The sequence below is a fragment of the Chiloscyllium punctatum genome, chromosome 41 (assembly GCF_047496795.1).
Source record: "Chiloscyllium punctatum isolate Juve2018m chromosome 41, sChiPun1.3, whole genome shotgun sequence".
Classification (NCBI taxonomy): domain Eukaryota; kingdom Metazoa; phylum Chordata; class Chondrichthyes; order Orectolobiformes; family Hemiscylliidae; genus Chiloscyllium; species Chiloscyllium punctatum.
The window spans coordinates 34,109,915-34,126,881 of record NC_092779.1 but is presented as its reverse complement, the minus strand read 5'-3'; the positions used below and the strand labels follow the sequence as shown (position 1 = coordinate 34,126,881).

At 39.2% G+C, this 16,967-nt stretch overlaps 1 protein-coding gene across 14 annotated transcripts in view; it reads right to left on the bottom strand.

The window, feature by feature from the left end:
* Positions 1 to 16,967, bottom strand: part of elmo1 (engulfment and cell motility 1 (ced-12 homolog, C. elegans)) — a 281,631-nt gene that overhangs the window by 36,555 nt on the left and 228,109 nt on the right. Inside the window, exon 1 of one of the 14 annotated variants that reach the window (XM_072560708.1) lies at positions 15,253 to 15,350. The exons of 12 other annotated variants lie outside the window; for them this stretch is intronic. The gene's annotated coding sequence lies outside the window, so the exon portion shown is untranslated. One more of the 14 variants, XM_072560707.1, reaches the window with a different exon arrangement.

Genomic DNA, 16,967 nt, shown 5'->3' with positions numbered 1-16,967 from the left:
GAATGGGTTTGGGTGGGTTCTGCTTTGGAGGGTCAGTGTGGACTTGTTAGGCTAAAGGGCCTGCTTCCACACTGTAGGGATTCTATGATTCGAACTACAGTCACTTTCACTTTCAGCAGAGTAGCAGCATTCGGGCCCAGGTTTTGAGCTCAGGGCTCGTCCGTTCCATCTGCCTTTCTTTTTCCTTCTCCTTTTCTCTTTCCCATCATTTTGCTCATTATTGATCTTTACTTGATGGGCGAGGTCCCCTGGAGTGTCAGCGGGGGCAGGTGCAAGTGCAACTCCTTCTTGGAATGTCAAAAACGACAGGAGTGGTTCCTTCCCGGCACTGGTTTCTTTGCTGAAATGGTGGTCTCATGAGGTGACAGCATCAACAATGCAAGCCAGAATGAAACACCGACTACTTCGGCATGGTGGGCCCAATGCCGAGTTTGAGCCCTATTCAGGACCCAGCTGCTTCAGTGGCGGCTGCATTGCAGAGATTTGCCCAGTGTGGACCCATGGCAGCGATTACGTCAGTGGAGACAAAATGGTACCAAAGAATAGTGTCACGGTTCCAGCCTTGGTGATGCAGCTCCAGGCCATGTCTGGGCCTGGGTACCTGCCAGCGGAGGTGGTGGCATTCTGGCTGCGACAGCTTGTGGGAACCCGGGGCCTCTGAGTGCTCACGGGCTGAGTGATGGATTTTGTGGCCTTGATTTTCTGGCAGCGAGGACATGTGGCAGAGGCAGGAGAGTGATGTGAACATTTTCTTTTCTTATGGTTGTTGCTTTTATTTCTGCTTTTCTTCTTAATCCTGCCTTTTATATACTAAGATGGTGCCAGAGAACGGTGAAACTGTACATGTTTCACTGTATTCCTGTACTTGAGTACACATGACAATAAAATCTAAATCTACCTGCCGGATTATGCTAATTAGTTTTATTTGGTTACAATATGCACCGATCTCTTTCTGATCTCAGCTTGTGTTGGAAATTTGCAATGAAATGACAGAACATGCCTCATAATGGGTTAAATGATCTCCGCTTTCAGTAGAAAACATAACAACAGGTCTGGCCGAAACTTAAGGCTCAAAACCTGCAGGATCTGAGAGACTGCTTGTGTTTCCCTGAAAAAATGATAAGTGATATTCCAAGAGCAGTCTACAGATGGTTACTGGGAGACTTGCAACACCATAACAACAGACATACAGAGACAGCCCTGGATTGTATACACTTGATAATTATTTGCCAATGTTGAATGCTGTATTGAGGCAAATGTTAAGATAAATGTCTGGCAGGATTTTCAAATAAGTAATTGGTTCTCCAATCCTGAAGTAACAAAAATCTTTGAGATTTCTGCACTCCTCCAATCTTTACTTCCTGCACGATTCTGATTGTCATCACACCACTATTCCGAGTCCTGGCTTCAACTGCCTCGTTCATACATCCATAATTCTTCCCTAAACATATGTTTCTTTGAAGACGTTGCTAAAAGTCAAGCTCTTTAACCAAGCTGTAGATACCAATTTTAATATCTCCTCACATAACGCAGTGTCACATTTTCTTTGATAATACTCCTTTGAAATGCCTTTGGGCAGTTCCTTATATTACCAACAGTGAACGTGTCTTCAGATACCAAGATTGGGAGTTCTGGGATACCTTCCCTCCATCTCTTGACTTCATCTGCCTCCTTTATGACCCTGCTTAAATCCAATCTCAATGCCAAACTCTGCCATTTTGCTTAAAATTTCCTATGGGTCAGTATCATACTTTTTAAAAATATAATGGTCTAGTAAATGACCATGGAACATTTTATTATATTAAAAAAGCCACATAAAAATAATGTCACTAAGAGGGTGACTAAATGCATTCTGTAGTTCTTGATATTTTTAATTGTGTCCTCTATTGCCAAATCTAGAATTCCATGTTTAAAACTTTTACCCTGTTTTTAAAAATATACAAATTATTATCTTTACTGAGGGCAATGTTCTAATAAAATAAAAATACAGTCTATTCTCCATTTGAAGTATTGGTTCAGTTTTCCCATTTGTGCAATGTTTTGCTTAATTTGCAAAAATTAAATGCGTTTTGAACATTAAATTATTTTTAACTCAGCTGAGCAGACTGTAACTGAAGTAACTCTATTTGAACAGAGTTGGAAAAGCCAGCCGATCTGTAGTTCGTGGGACCAAGAAGTAGGAGAGTGAATCTGTTCTGGGAAAAGGGCCTTTCTATAGAATCACAAACAGACACTGGATAGGTTAAGAACTCCATCAAATACATTCACAGAGAAAATAGCAAGAACGTGGCAGTAAGTGTCCGTGACTTTGAATTATTTTCAAATTGACAAAGGCTCCAATCCCCCCCCTACCTTTCCAAAATGTATCATAGCCAGTTTGGTAATGCTGGACCTGCATAATTAATAATATGTGCAGTCCAAGGCACAGTGTGCTTCTTATGGTCAAGTTATTCACTGTAATGGTGCAATGGTTAATGTGAAAAGGGATGTATCAGTCTGGATTCTTCTTTGTCCCGAGCAGAACTTATAACTAAAAAGAAAGGAAGTGACAAATCATATTAGTGGCACAGCGGTTAGCACTGCCGCCTCACAGCGCCAGAGACTTGGGTTCAGTTCCCGCCTCAGGTGACTGATTGTGTCTGCGTGGATTTCCTCTGGGTGCTCCGGCTTCCTCCCACAATCCAAAGATGTGCAGGTTAGGTGAATTGGCCATGCTAAATTGCCCGTATTGTTAGGTGAAGGGGTAAATGTAAGGGAATGGGTCTGGGTGGGGTGCGCTTCAGCAGGTTGGTGTGGGCTTGTTGGGCCGAAGAAATCTAATCTAATCTAATATTAATTGAAACTCAACTTATAACCTAAATACAAAAAAAACGCAACAAAGACTCACTTTTAAAAAGCACCTGATAATCTAGCCAAGCATCCCAATATACTTGTCTTGAGAAAATCAGCATTGGAAAGTTTTCATGCTAAGTCACAAAAGGAGAGTTAATTAATGTTTGGTTAAAGAGCTAAGATTTAACCAGCATCATAAAAGGAGGAAAGTGAGAGATAAAGGAAATGGATGCAACTGGGGAAGGCATGAGAGGCTTTAAAGTCTGACATTTGGAAACCTGACCACCAGTGACAGCAGTAATAAAAATCAATGATGCACAGAAGGTGGGAATTAGAGGACTTGAGGATATTACAGGAATAAGGATCAATGCGGCAAAGTCAATGTAAACCAATGCAGGGAGTTTGGAGGAGTTAGGACAGAGGCACAGAATTTTGGGTTAGCTCAAAATCATGGAGAATTGTATATGAAAAGCTGGTCATGAGGACAATATTAGAAATTTCCAGTTGTCTGTGTGTCTGCAATACTCATCACTTCAAGCAATATTGGTTGGGAAATGGGGAAGGGCTGAAAATGGCCAAAGAATCTAATAAGGCCAGGATCACCAGGGTCCTGCCATACTTGAGAGCAGGATCTCCTTAACCATTTCTGGATCCATTTCTTCATGGCAGAAAGTTAGCTGGTTGGGGTTATAGATGGGCACGTGGGAGAATAGTTCCTTGCAACATTGGGCAGGAGTTGGGGAGAATGTTGGTCTTTTTGCTGAGGTGAGTTCGGGAGATTGGACAGTGCACCTGGGAAGGAGAGGTTCGTGATCACGATGAAGGAGGGAATGGCTATGGTTGGTAAAAGGGGGACCTTAGAGCCAGAGGTTCAACTCCTGCTCCTTGCGGCCAATAACAGGCTAGTGAAACTACCAGCCCACATAGCAACTGTGGATTTCAAATCAGTCTGCCAATTACATAGTAGTACTCAAATTCACTTAAAAGGGAAGAGGTCTGAGCGTGATGAGCTAGGATTGCATTTCAAGCACTTTTGTGATTTAACTATTACCTCTGTCCCTCATGAACACACCCATCCACCTCCCCCACCCCCAACCTGAAGTCAAGGGGAAATGAAGGCAATTTAATAATGAGGTCATAATGTCAGTAACTCACCAAGGTTTACCTAAATAGTTGTGAAAGGTTTAATTGCTTTTCCTTTCATTATAGTGAATCATTAACACAGAACGTTACCACAACACTGTTTGACTACTGATTCATTGATTGATTCTACCCATCAACTTATTTCATAGACATGTAGAAATATATAATGGAAGAAATAGTTAGCACAGAGCAAACAGAGACACTACTTATCTGCAAATCACTCCAAGTGATTCTGGCTGACATTCAATTCTGTAACATCAGCTTTCTGTCCAATGTACAGGTTTACACATTGTCCATTACAATAATGTGGCTTCTGAGCAAAAACTGCTGAGGAAGACAGGGCTAAAGGAACGTTTGGAATATATGAAACCAAAGCCAACAGAACTAGATGCCAGTCAAGGCTAAGTGGCAATATTTCCATCTCAGAGGATAGAGGATTGTGGGTTGAATTCCTACTCCAGACATGTCAGTGCAGTAAACCAAGACTGTGCATGCTCTCTCCATAGATGCGGAAGATCCAAAGGCACCATTTTGAAGAGGAGCAGAGAATTCTCTCCAGTAATCCACAAGTTAATTCTCAACCAGGTTAATCTGCATGCTGGGCATTATCACACTGCAATTTGGAGCAACTTCCTGCGCACAAATTAAGTGCTGCATTCTACTTCAAAAATACTCCACTGGCTTCAAAGTGCTTTTGGATATCCTGGGGTTGTGGATCTCAGAAATACTTGGAACACTGCAGGAGTCCATTCAGCCTATCATGTCTATCCTAGTCAGTAGAAAGCTATCCATCTTAATCCTATTTACCAGCTCTAGGTCCATAACCATATCCATTACAGCATTTCAACTGTACATAGTGATGGAAGTTTCTAACCCTATCAACCTTTCAGGCAGTGTTCTGGAAACTTATCAGCCTCTGGGTAAAAAGATCTCCCCTTAACTGCTCCGTAATCCTTCAACAAATTGCTTTAAATCAAATCTGAATGGTTATTGACCACTTTGCTCAGGAAACAGGCCCATCCTATCCACACTATTGAGGCACCTCCTAGTTTTACATTCCTTGATTAAGTCACCTCAGTCTCCTTAAAGGAAGCCACTCAGTTTATCTAATCTTTCCTCATGGAATAAATCCTCCATTCCGGGCAATACCCTCATAAATCTCCTATGCAAAGTTTGTCACACAATCACATTACTCCTGTAATGTGGTGACCAGAACTGGACATTGTATTCTCCATCTGGGGCCTAACTAAGCTTTATAGACTATTAGTTTAACCTCCCAGATCTTAATTCTGAAAGCCAGTTAATGAAGCAAGGTATTCTGTGTGAGGAAATTCTCCCTCAATTCTGTCTTAAAAGGGTGGCCCTTGTTGTTAACTGTCGACAGACATCACACCAGGCCTCTCCTTGCTTGCACAAAATGTCCCAAGCAAGAGGCAGATAGAGATACTGAGAAAAGACAGGGCAACAGAGAAAGAGACACACACACACACAAAATCATAGACAGCTGTAGCAGCAGTTAGTGAATGGTACTCAGAAATACGAATTTTTGCTTACACACTACCTCCAGCTGTACCATCACTAACTGTACCAGAACATGATGGTGTGGGTCATCTGCTCACTGCTTCTTGCAGATGAGATGTCGGACAGTGGGAGACATGTGCTGGAATTTTACTTTCAATGTAGTAGCTTCTTGAGAAATCAACTGAAGTTTTTCCATTGCTAATTTTTAATCTTGTGATGGCGCAAAATCAAACCAAAATATTTTTTGCTGTAGACAAGGGTAAGGCTTTATTAATAACCAACTTTCACCACCTTCTGAATATATGCTGAAAATAAACAAAAAACTGCATGATTCTAATTAGTTTCGCACTATTTGCTATGCTTATCAGACACAAACAACTGTGTAATTATCGCTTTTAGACATTTTATGGACTCGGCACAAGTTATAAACAAGCAGCGACTGACTCTACAAGTTGTAGTCTTGAATAATGAATTGTACTTTTATTTAAACTTATAAGCAATCTCCATTGCACCAAGGAAGCGAGCAATGAGCTGAATGCCTATCCTGTTGATGTGTCAACATCTAATACAACATCTAATTGAATAATTAAAATCTGACCCAAATGGTCACAAGCTGAGTGACGAAAGCCACCCAAGAAATCTCAACTGATATGATTACCATGAGGTGGGAAGTATGTATTCTGCCATGACAGAGTAAAGGCCAGCCTAGGGGATGAGTCCAGGAGGCCAGTCTTGGGTCAGGGGCCAGAGCACAGAGTGGGAGGCACTCCGAGCCTCGGCAGGCTTCGTAGACGAGTTCCGGAGACAAGTCCCGGATCGGAGGCCAGTGCATGGAGGCAGCAAGGCCTCAAGTGCTGAAGTCCAGCGGGCATGGACTCAGTGAAAAGGACGATAACTTGAGTATTTTTAAAAGATACTTTTTATTCTTATTCTGGACTTGGAGTAATTCAAGTGATTTTTAAAACTTTGTATTCCTACGCTAGACCAGTCTTCTACTCGTTCAATTTTGTAACAAACACTTAAAGTATCTGTACCTCGGTACCCTGTACCAAAGATGGTGTCAAAACTGTGACATCACAAACGTTTCATTGCACTCATTCAAATAAAGACTATTTTATTCTATTCAAAGCTATCAGTGGTGACATGGAGCATCACAACTGGAAGTGAAGCTGGTGAGAATGCCTTTTTCAGGAAAACAAGTAGTACTGGAACTAAGCATCTTCAGGAGGGTGCTGATGTATAGAATCTTGTAGGTTACTTACATGTTTAAATTAAGCCCAGTATGCCACACTACTGAGTTTAACTAGAGAGATTCCTCAATCATTAACAACCATCTGTGATTCTGATATTAAACAGATTCACACAAAGTTAATTGATACAACTGCAGGTGAAATAAATTGTGGAAGTATTCTCAGAATAATTATAATTTGGCATGCAATGCCTAAATACTAAAAAAAAGGCTCTAGGTATAGAGATTTTAAACGGATTCTCAGAACATGATGACTTCAGTTTAAAAGTTTTCATATTTGGTTCTTTATGATAATTTTTTTCCTAAAATTGTTTCTTAAATGAAACTTGTTAAACCCCGGCAACAGAAGCATCATCTCACAGTTCGTTCCAAAAATTGCAGAACACAGCGCACTAATCCAATTATTCGCACTATAAAGAACCCCAATGAGCAAATCTAATCCATTCTACTACACAAAATACCAATCTAACAATCTATTCCCTTCTATTATATACGCACCAACCATACCTTTCTACTTTCAAAACATCAGTGTACACATCATCAGTGACCCAATACAATCTACCAAGCAGAGCATCAGTGTGTCAATCCAATCTCTTCTGCTATTCAGAAACTTATGAAAAAGGATCACTGGACTTGAAACATTAACTCTTCTTTCTCTACACAGATGCTGTCACACTTGTTGAATTTCTCCAGCAATTTCAGTGTTTTTCTTTCAGATTTCCAGCATCTCTGGTTCTTCATTTCATTTCACTGGTTCGATGCATCCCTAGGGAGCATTAAATGATGCTCCCTCACCAACCTCCACCTTTCAAAAATATTAAAACTTAACAAACAAAAATACTTGGAAAACATTTTTAAAATGTATTTGGCATTATGGCAAGTCCTGTATTTACTCAACCTGTACACGTTTATCGTAGAATCATAGATCAAAGTCCAAAGATATGCAAGTTAGGTCGATTTTTCATGATAAATTGCTCATAGTATCCAGGGATGTGCACGTTAGGTGGATTAGCCGTGGGAAATACAGGATTACAGGGATAGAGTGGAGGTTGGGTTTGGGTGGGATTGTCTTCAGAAGGTCAGTGTGGGGCTCAATGGGCCGAATGGCCTGCTTCCACACTGTAGGGATTTTATGACTCTACAGAGACTTGGCAAACTTACCATTCACCCATAACCACATAATTTCTTTGGCTCAGTGAGTGCTAATAAACATGTCCTGTAACATATCTTGGCTAACATAATGTGCATTTGGTGAGATTTCAATGTAATAGCGTTAGTGCAGCATTGACATTTCATGTAAATTTAGCACCTACTTTGCACACAGCGAGTCACAGATTGCTGCATGCAATTATCTGCATATTCATTCAATCTTTCAAACCCCAGCTCTGGTATTCTACCGCTGATGACTTTCACCCCATCACTGAAATATAACCCTGGAACTGAGCTGTCTGTTTCATAGCTGAAGGTTCAAAGCTCCATGACGTGGCTGTCTAGCCTGGCAGTGACAAAGGGCTTGATGTTGAACCTGCAACACTTGTGTACATATCGTATCCTGGGTTTTGACTGATGAATGTTTTAATGCCTGCAAAATCAAACCACTACTCACCCTTCGTACAAATATCAGAGTCATTAATCCTTAGAAATGAGCAAGTGATTCCAATTTCTTAATGTTCAAATAGATTGCTGAAGAAATTGATTGAAGTAGTAATTAAGTAGTTCGATAATCCCTTAATGCATTTCCAACCAGTATCTCCATATTATTAGCAGTTTTATTTTTTCAGTCACATCCTTCTGATTGTTCAGTTTATTTATTCTCTGTCCCAATACAATCCACATCCATCTCATTTCAGTCTTGCCAGTGCTCTACATGAATGACTTTATTTTTCTTTTACCTGAGTCTATTAAAAATAAAGAAACTAATTTAGGTTACAAAGGGCACTATAATATTTTGGAATTACAGACAAATTATTTAATACAGTAGAAGTTCTGATACTATTGCAAAGCTCATTCTGCATGTTATTAATTAGTCAGGAGAATGTTTTGGAAAACATTTCTCTACAAGTTTGCTGAACATTTACTGGCAATCATGAGCAGCAAGGAGGAAATGGTGAAACTGTAAATGGCTCTAAGTGAGCAGAGAAGTTAGGTTACAGGAATATGAAATTCAAAACAGTAGTTAAGCTGAAACCAACAACATAACGCCAGGGTTGGTATACCCTCTGAAGTTTATGTTTTAATAAAGAAAAGGTTGTCATGTGCAATTTGACTATTATCTGAAAACCAAATGCCTTGAAGCAAAACACACAGAAACTCTGATGTGGAATGATGTGTGTGCCACACAAAATCACTTCCAAAGTCCTGAGCAATTTCTGTGGACAAGAATCTGGGAAAATCAAAGAAAATAACCTAGATAACTGAGCAATGCTCACAAAGATCTATCACTAAAATCTGGATATTACATTAAAAGTGTCACAAAGTGACACTTGAATGTGCATGTCTCAAAGCAATGATACCCAGTTTTCAAAATGTTATTTATAAATAAAAGGAGAAAATTATAACTGGTAATCTTTTGAGAGTCATTTTAAATAACAGCCAGCATTTGAAGAACCTCCAAAAAATATAGGGGTAAAGAAATAAAGTAAGTCTGAAAAATATTAATAAGAAAATTATGGTAGAGCAAAAAAAAATAGAAAATCAAAACTGCAATTGGCCATTCTACTCCTTGGGTCTGTTGCATCATTCAATTAGTTTGTGGTTGATCTTATCTTCAACCTTGCTTCAATTCTATATTGATTAATATCATTACTTAACAAAAATTGAATTGGTGACCTCTGAACGTTGCCTTGCTCTTGGTCAACATTATTTGTAAAATCCGATTCTACAATGGGTACATAGATTTGAGCAGAAGATCCAAGCTGACAGTCCAGAGCAGTTCTAAGTACTGCAGTGGTGAAGATACTGTCTTCTGTATGACCTTTTAAATCAAGCCTCCATCTGCCCTCTCAGCTGTGCAAAAAATATTATGGTGCCACTCGGGGAAGAATAGCTGAGCTCTCCCAGGCATCCAGCTCAATATTTTTTCCTCATCTAATATCAAGAGTTTCTGCACATTATCTCATGGTTACTTGCAGGACTTTTCAGTGTGTAAATTGGTGGGTGCATTTCATCAATTGCATCTGTGATGATGTCACAGTAATGTTAGTTGCACAACTATTAGGAATAACCAGTTATCATAAACAATATTGTATAAATTTAAGTTTGCTTCTTTTTCAGATATCAGGGTAGAATTGGAATTAATCAATATATGATTTTCCTTCATTTAGTAACTGGCATGCTCAAGGACATTAATCTAGTACTCAACATATAGAATATTATTAATTGTTTAAAGTCAATATCACATTTCCAGATCAGGTTCAGCACAATTGTACGTGGAATTAACAGTGTTCCTTTACTAGTTTCATCTGTTGAACACAGATAGTTTAGATTCTTTGAACCATCCATTTGTATATGTCCTCTCTTTTGTGTTAAAGTGTGTCCAATAATGAAATGCCCACTAGAAATTAGGCTGAAGCTGCAAAAGCTAGATGACACTAATGATGAAGAGTGGATGCTTCTGACCCAACAGTTTAGGCTAGATTCCAACACAGGTCCTAGAGGTGGAAAAATTATACAGTGGATCACTCAACAACATTTGAGTGTCTCCACAAATGACTACCACTCCGAATCAATTAGCAACAATGCACAGTGCAGTCATATAACTCTCTGAATGCACTCAAAATTAAAACATTATAGCATTTTCATAAACATAAAGTGCATGCTCAGTTATTTACCTAACAGCTTCTGCAAAGTAACAAAGTAGTAATACATCACAAGATTCTGAGTATGGGAGATGCACTATGGGGATATAATACAAGTGCAAAGAGGAGGATATGAAATGTAAGGTGTTTCAAAGGAATGTTATCAGATGAAAACTGACAGAGAGCCAAAAGAGGTGACCAAAAGCTTGGTCAAGGTTATAAGTAAAGAATAAAGACAAACAACAAAAACGTATTTGTGTCACTCCTTTCAAAACATCATTAAATTCCAAAGGCTTTACACAAAAGTAGTATTTTTTGAGTTGGAATCACTGTTCTAATGTAGAAAACACAGCAATCAATCTACACAGCAAGATCCTACAAAGAGCAAGTTAAATGACTGGAAAGTCTGACTGAAGCATGGAATAAGGAATAAATGCCAAACAGGACTCCAGGGAGACTCTTCTTCAAATAAAGCCAAGGGCTCTTTTAAGGTTCATCTACGATGCTGTCTCAATTTGTCATCTCATCTGAAAGGTAGGCTTTAAAAGTGTCTGAAAATGAGGAAAGAGAGCTAGAGAGGTGGATGGGTTTAAGAAGGGAATTAGGCGAAAGTAGGTACTGCAGGTGCTAGAGATTAGAGTCAAGATTAGAGTGGTGCTGGAAAAGCACAGCAGGTCAGGCAGCATCCGAGAAGCAGGAAAATCAAGGTTTCGGGCAAAAGCCTTCATCAGGAAGGGAATGAAGAAGGGAACTTGAAAGCAAAGAATAGCAGGGATCTGCAATTGCTTACATGGTACAGAATAGAGGAATTTTATAGCATAACACAACCAGAACCCAAACTGCCTCAAACTCATGGGGGTTGAAAAATATTACATGCAACAGAGAGAAGTGAATTCAGCACTGGAAGATCAGGCTGAAATCAAACACAAAATCAAAGTGATAACTTGTTAGCCAACTCAACAATATTGGAGCATCTGAATGAATGATCACTACTGATCTACTCATAATCTAAGGTCAGAAGAACAAACTCATTGCAAACTGCTTATTTCCAAACTTGATCGGAGTTTGTTAATCCATCCTGACGCATTAACAAATCAGTGTAACTTATTCCAGTTTTCTGGTTTGGGGAACTATAGAGACTTGATTGACATTGAATGATTCCTGATGGAAGATACACATTTTTAAAAATTCTTCTGTGAGGTGCTAGCATTGCTGGCAAGACTAGTATTTGTTGGCCAAGCTAATTTTCCTTGAACTGAGTCTTGCTAAACCATTTCAGATTCAACCATATTGCTGCAGGTCTGGAGTTACCTGTAGCTAGACCAGGTAAAGATGGCAGATTTAATTCCCTGAAGGACATTAGTGAAGTTGATGGGTTTACGAGATTCAACAATGGTTACATGGTAAATAACAGACTTGCTTTTGATCCTAGATATTATTGAAATCAAATTATGCAATTTGCCATGGTAGGATTACAACTCATGTCTTCAGAGCATGAGACTGGGGTTCTGGATGACTAGACCAGTAACCTTACCACTATGTCATTGTGTAAAGGTTGGGTAAATACAGGACTTGCTGTAATGCAAATAATGTTGAATAACATTCCAACACTCACCATCTATGCTCACATAGAAATAATGGTTATTTGAGTGAGGTGTCCCATAACTGAAAACATTTGCAAAGTCATGCATATCTGAAAACCAAAGATTCCCTAAGTTAATGATTGAACACATAATATTCAAAATCATAAAACAGGTTAGACTCAAATTATCCAAACACATGGACAGAATATCACAAAATCTGTTATTTTCTTCCATTTGAAAGTAAGCCATGTAACTAGTTTTCACATCACAACATCTCCCATTAAAACAGCTAACAGTAATTAGCAATTAAACAGCTTTTATAGTTGGTGGACCAGTCACAAAGCCTAAATGTTGATGGCTTATAGGGCAGCATGGTGGCTCAGTGGTTAGCACTCCTGCCTCACAGCGCCAGGGTCCCAGGTTTGTTTCCACCTTCAGGTGATTGTCTGTGTGGAGCTTGCATGTTCGCCTCATATCTGTGCGGGTTTCCTCTGGGTCCTCCCACAGTCCAAAGATGTGCGAGTTAGGTGGATTGGCTAAAGTGGCCAGGAAATGTGCAGGCCAGTGGATAAACCATGGGAAATGCAGGTCACAGGGACTAAGTTTAGGGGAGGGGGTGATTGATCTGGGTGGGTTGGTGAAGACTTGGTGGACCAAATGGCTTGCTCTTGCATTGTAGGGATTCTACTTCCTTTCTCAGTCACTAAAACACCACCTTTAGCTTAATAAAGCAAAAGAGGAAACATCATGTATTTGTAAAAATAATTTTAACAATCAACTGCACAGTTTATGTTACTGAAGCACTTATGATGTTATTGATTAATTACTTTGCTTTAATCTGAAAGGTGTAGATTACAGGATGGATTGTTAACAATATTCAAGGAACAGCAAGGTGAGGGGGCTCTGTAAAATTTGAAAGCTGCAAGCTTAGGAAATGGACACACACTAGATCCTTAATTATTGGCAAATAAATCCTTGGCAGACTCTTCTTACTTATTTATTTTCCACCAAGTAGTCCCATAACATTGCATCTTTCGGGACATTTTGAATCAATTGTTTCCACTCTCACTACGTGATTGGTAAGGTAATTGTTCAAGCTCCACTCCAGGATTTGAGCACACAAATTAGACTGGCATTGATGAACTGTCACAGATGCCATCTTACAGATGAAATGAGAGCAAGGCATGAACAACCTGGTCAAAGTAAAAACCAGATTAGCCATGGGCTTTTACTTCAGCTTTTACTGCTGTGGGCAATCTTGTTGTTTATGGGATCTTGCTAAACACAAATTGGTGACAGCATTAAAAGTTTCATTTGTTGCAATGTGCATTAGAATGTCCAGAGGTTGTGAAAAGGTTTACATTTATATACCATATTTCAAAACGTCAGGACGTTCCAGAGCATTTTTTGCTACTAAAATATTTCTTTAAAGTAGTAAATGCTGCAGTAGAAAAGTGCAAGTTTTCCTTCTTATTGAGACAAGCGAATGAATCAGGGAAAGTAACAAGAACAAAAACAAATTCGTAACAGACTTGATTTGCAGGTAATCATCAGTAAAGTTACTTATCACCTTCTGGCATTATACAGAGCTTTAATACAATTAGCTAATTAGTTCAGACTCTCAAGTGCTTTCATAAAAAGAGAGAACAGCTAAAGAATTGGTACAGAACCTCTCAGAGCCATTCCTGCAATTTTCAAACTCTTCAAAGAATATGAATCACAAAATCACTTGCTGCTGCCACACAACTCAGTTACCGTGTTACAGTGCCATTTGACAGATAACCTGGGAGGTGGACTCTAAATTCAGGAAAGCTGCTGGAGACCCACCATCTAATTCCTGTGTTCCCACAAAACACATATCAAAATTATATGACAGCTAGCAACACAAACAGCAGTGGATCTTTCTTGCCCCTCTTTAGCACAAGCTTAATCATCATGCAGAAAAGGTTTTGAGACACTTATTCTAAAATAAAAGAAAGACAAGCTCCTGCTTACGTGACAAGTGAATCTATTCAAGATTTAACTTGTGCAGCTTTCAGCTAGATCTGTTCATTTGAGATCCAATTAAACCGAAAGAATACTTTCTGTACTGCACTGGAATATGAGCTAATCACTATTTACACAGCTCTGCTTATTGTGTTTATATTAACAGGAGCACTGCATTTCAGGGGCCAGAACTTTGTAGAGAGGTTGCTGAAATATTGGGACACAACTTTGATACACCATTTGTACAAGAGAAATTTAAGCATTGTCATTACAGGAATTATGGAAATAAATCTCACAGAACAAGTAACATATACTGCCTGGGTTTCCTGGTTCCAAACAACTTCTGAACATGGATCTGACAAAGAAATTGAACGTCCCCTCAGACAATTCTGTTGCCCAAAGAAGATTAGATCACAATGAATCTTCAGTTTGCTCTATTTACTATCTGACCATCTAGGGTTGGATTACTGAATGCAAATTTTAATGGTAGCAGGCTTTATTTGCATGGATCCATACCCTGCTAAGGGCAAAGCCTGCACAGTCAAGATATTAACAGCTTTAATAGCTGTTGGTGTCAGTGATCCTTCTGTTCCATTTATTTTTATTGATGGAAGCATTTTCCCTCATGGATTAATAGCATCACCATTAATAAAATACATGTTAAGCAGCAGTCCCTATCCCACCAGGCATTAGAGTAGTGTAATTGCAAAGTCACAACCATCAGGATATCAAATCTATAAGCTTACAACAAATTAAGGAAAAGGAAACAAACAGGCGGCAAAAAGAAGCTGGGCAACTTGTAAATCCTAGGTCAACACTCCTACCTCTGTCAGTTAATACAAAACAGAGTCATTACCATGTAAATTACAGAATAAAAATAACCTGTACATTCAGCAAACAGCTGCAACCATGTACGAGAAATATATCAGCTACTCACATAGGCACTGCTGGTCCATAGTGACAGGTTGTAAACCTATATTAGCGGAGCTCAAAAGAAAAGCATAGGGGTATAGGTAGGGTCTGGAGAGGATGGGTGGGTGAGAGGAGAACAACAGTCTTGTTCCAAAATTATCAGACGACACTACCACAAGAATAGTGTCCCCTATGGTGGTCTCGTAATGCAAGATATTTTACAAAATACCTTCAATCTGTCTAAAGGAGATGAGCTGCTAACAGTTCCAAGCAGCAAAGCTCCAAATCTGAAGAGGAGTGAGCAGCTCTGCCTGTGTTTATAGTGTAATCTCTACCTGTCTACGTGCGGATTGGCTAGTGCTTCTGTACAAATGTCCAATCGTGCAAGATAGCTCAAGATGCCTGCCCACCTCTCCAACATCTCTCGGCAGTACAAGCATTGTGCAGGCACTAACAGCCCGATCTTATGTATATCAGCCTGTCAGGCAGGAGATGGAGGGATATGACAATTAAGCAGAGAGAGAGAGATCAAATCCATTAAAATCACCAATGTGTCACGGAGCGCGGAGAGAGAAAAAGAGCTCAGGCTCAGTAATTACCATTTCCCATTACCATGGAAACAGACTCCGGCATCAAGTTAAGATCTGTAGTGAACATCTGCTGTCAGCCTCATTAAAAACACAGCCCATCTTTTTATACTCGTTCTTAATTTTAACCCAGAGGCTGACAGAATTCTTTTTCATCTTTTGTCTTTTGCCTGCGAGCAGGAACATTCTTCTTCTGTTTGTCCTCCAGTGTGATTCTCCCTCAAGACAAAATGCAAAGAACTGGAACAAATAATGCCCAACCCTACAAACCATTCCTTTCGTTTAACTACCTCAAAATTTGATTTTTAAAAATGATCAGGGTTATGTATTCTCCTAACATCACAGAAAATGGAACATTTTACTTTTTCTCTTTTTTCAATTTTCTCAACATTATGCCACAATCAGCTAAAGATAAATTTACCTGCCATCGCTCAGATAACACTTTGCTTTTTAATGGTGGCAATTTTTCTGGGAGTTTCACACCAACTTATCTTCTATTCCATTTTAACTATTCTTTTCCAAATCTTGAAAATTATAGTCTGTAATTTATTTCAGTGTATATCCTCTACTGCCAGCAAAACAGAATTGAAATGACAGACGCAATGTCTTAACAATAAGCTGATGGTACACTCTGTCTATAGACGGTCAACGCTGAGAGATACAATTCCTTCACACCGACCAAACAAAAACCTGAGTTGGTCAAATATGTCTGTCCCCATTTTGTATTGAATCCCACTGAGTGCAGGTGACCTTTACTATACTCATGTTTTTATGAATCAATCCACCAAAGGTCCAGCTGGAAATAAAGAATAGGATGCTTCAATCATTGCCATTGAGCATTTTTATAGCTGTGTTGTGCTGTGAAACACAGGTTCTTTATGGTGTCAGCTGAAGCACTCTCTCCTCAGAGTTGGAAGCTTGTACGTTCAAGTTCCACTCCAGAGAATTGAACAGAAACCATAAGCTAACACTCCCAGTGCAGTACTGAAAGACAGTCACTTTGGATGTACCGTCCATCAAATGAAATGTCAAAACAAGCTCCATGTTGATTGTTTGAAAAATGAAGAGATCTTTTCCTGGTCATTGTCGATGCCTTGGTCTATGTTTTATGTCAGTTGCTATCTACTTATTTATCTCGTTGTGGTCTTTAAGTACTTTGAGGTGTGCAAATCAGTTCTGTTTCTTAAATTACAATGGTGATTACATTTGGAAAACACTCCTTTCATTGTTGTCAGATCACAGAAGTCACTGTACAATTGCAAGTCTTTTACTTTCAAATATTAACACTGAAATCAAAAGAAACTTTTACAGTTCTTGGCTCGATAAATTACCCAATTAATGTTTCAAACTGAACTAC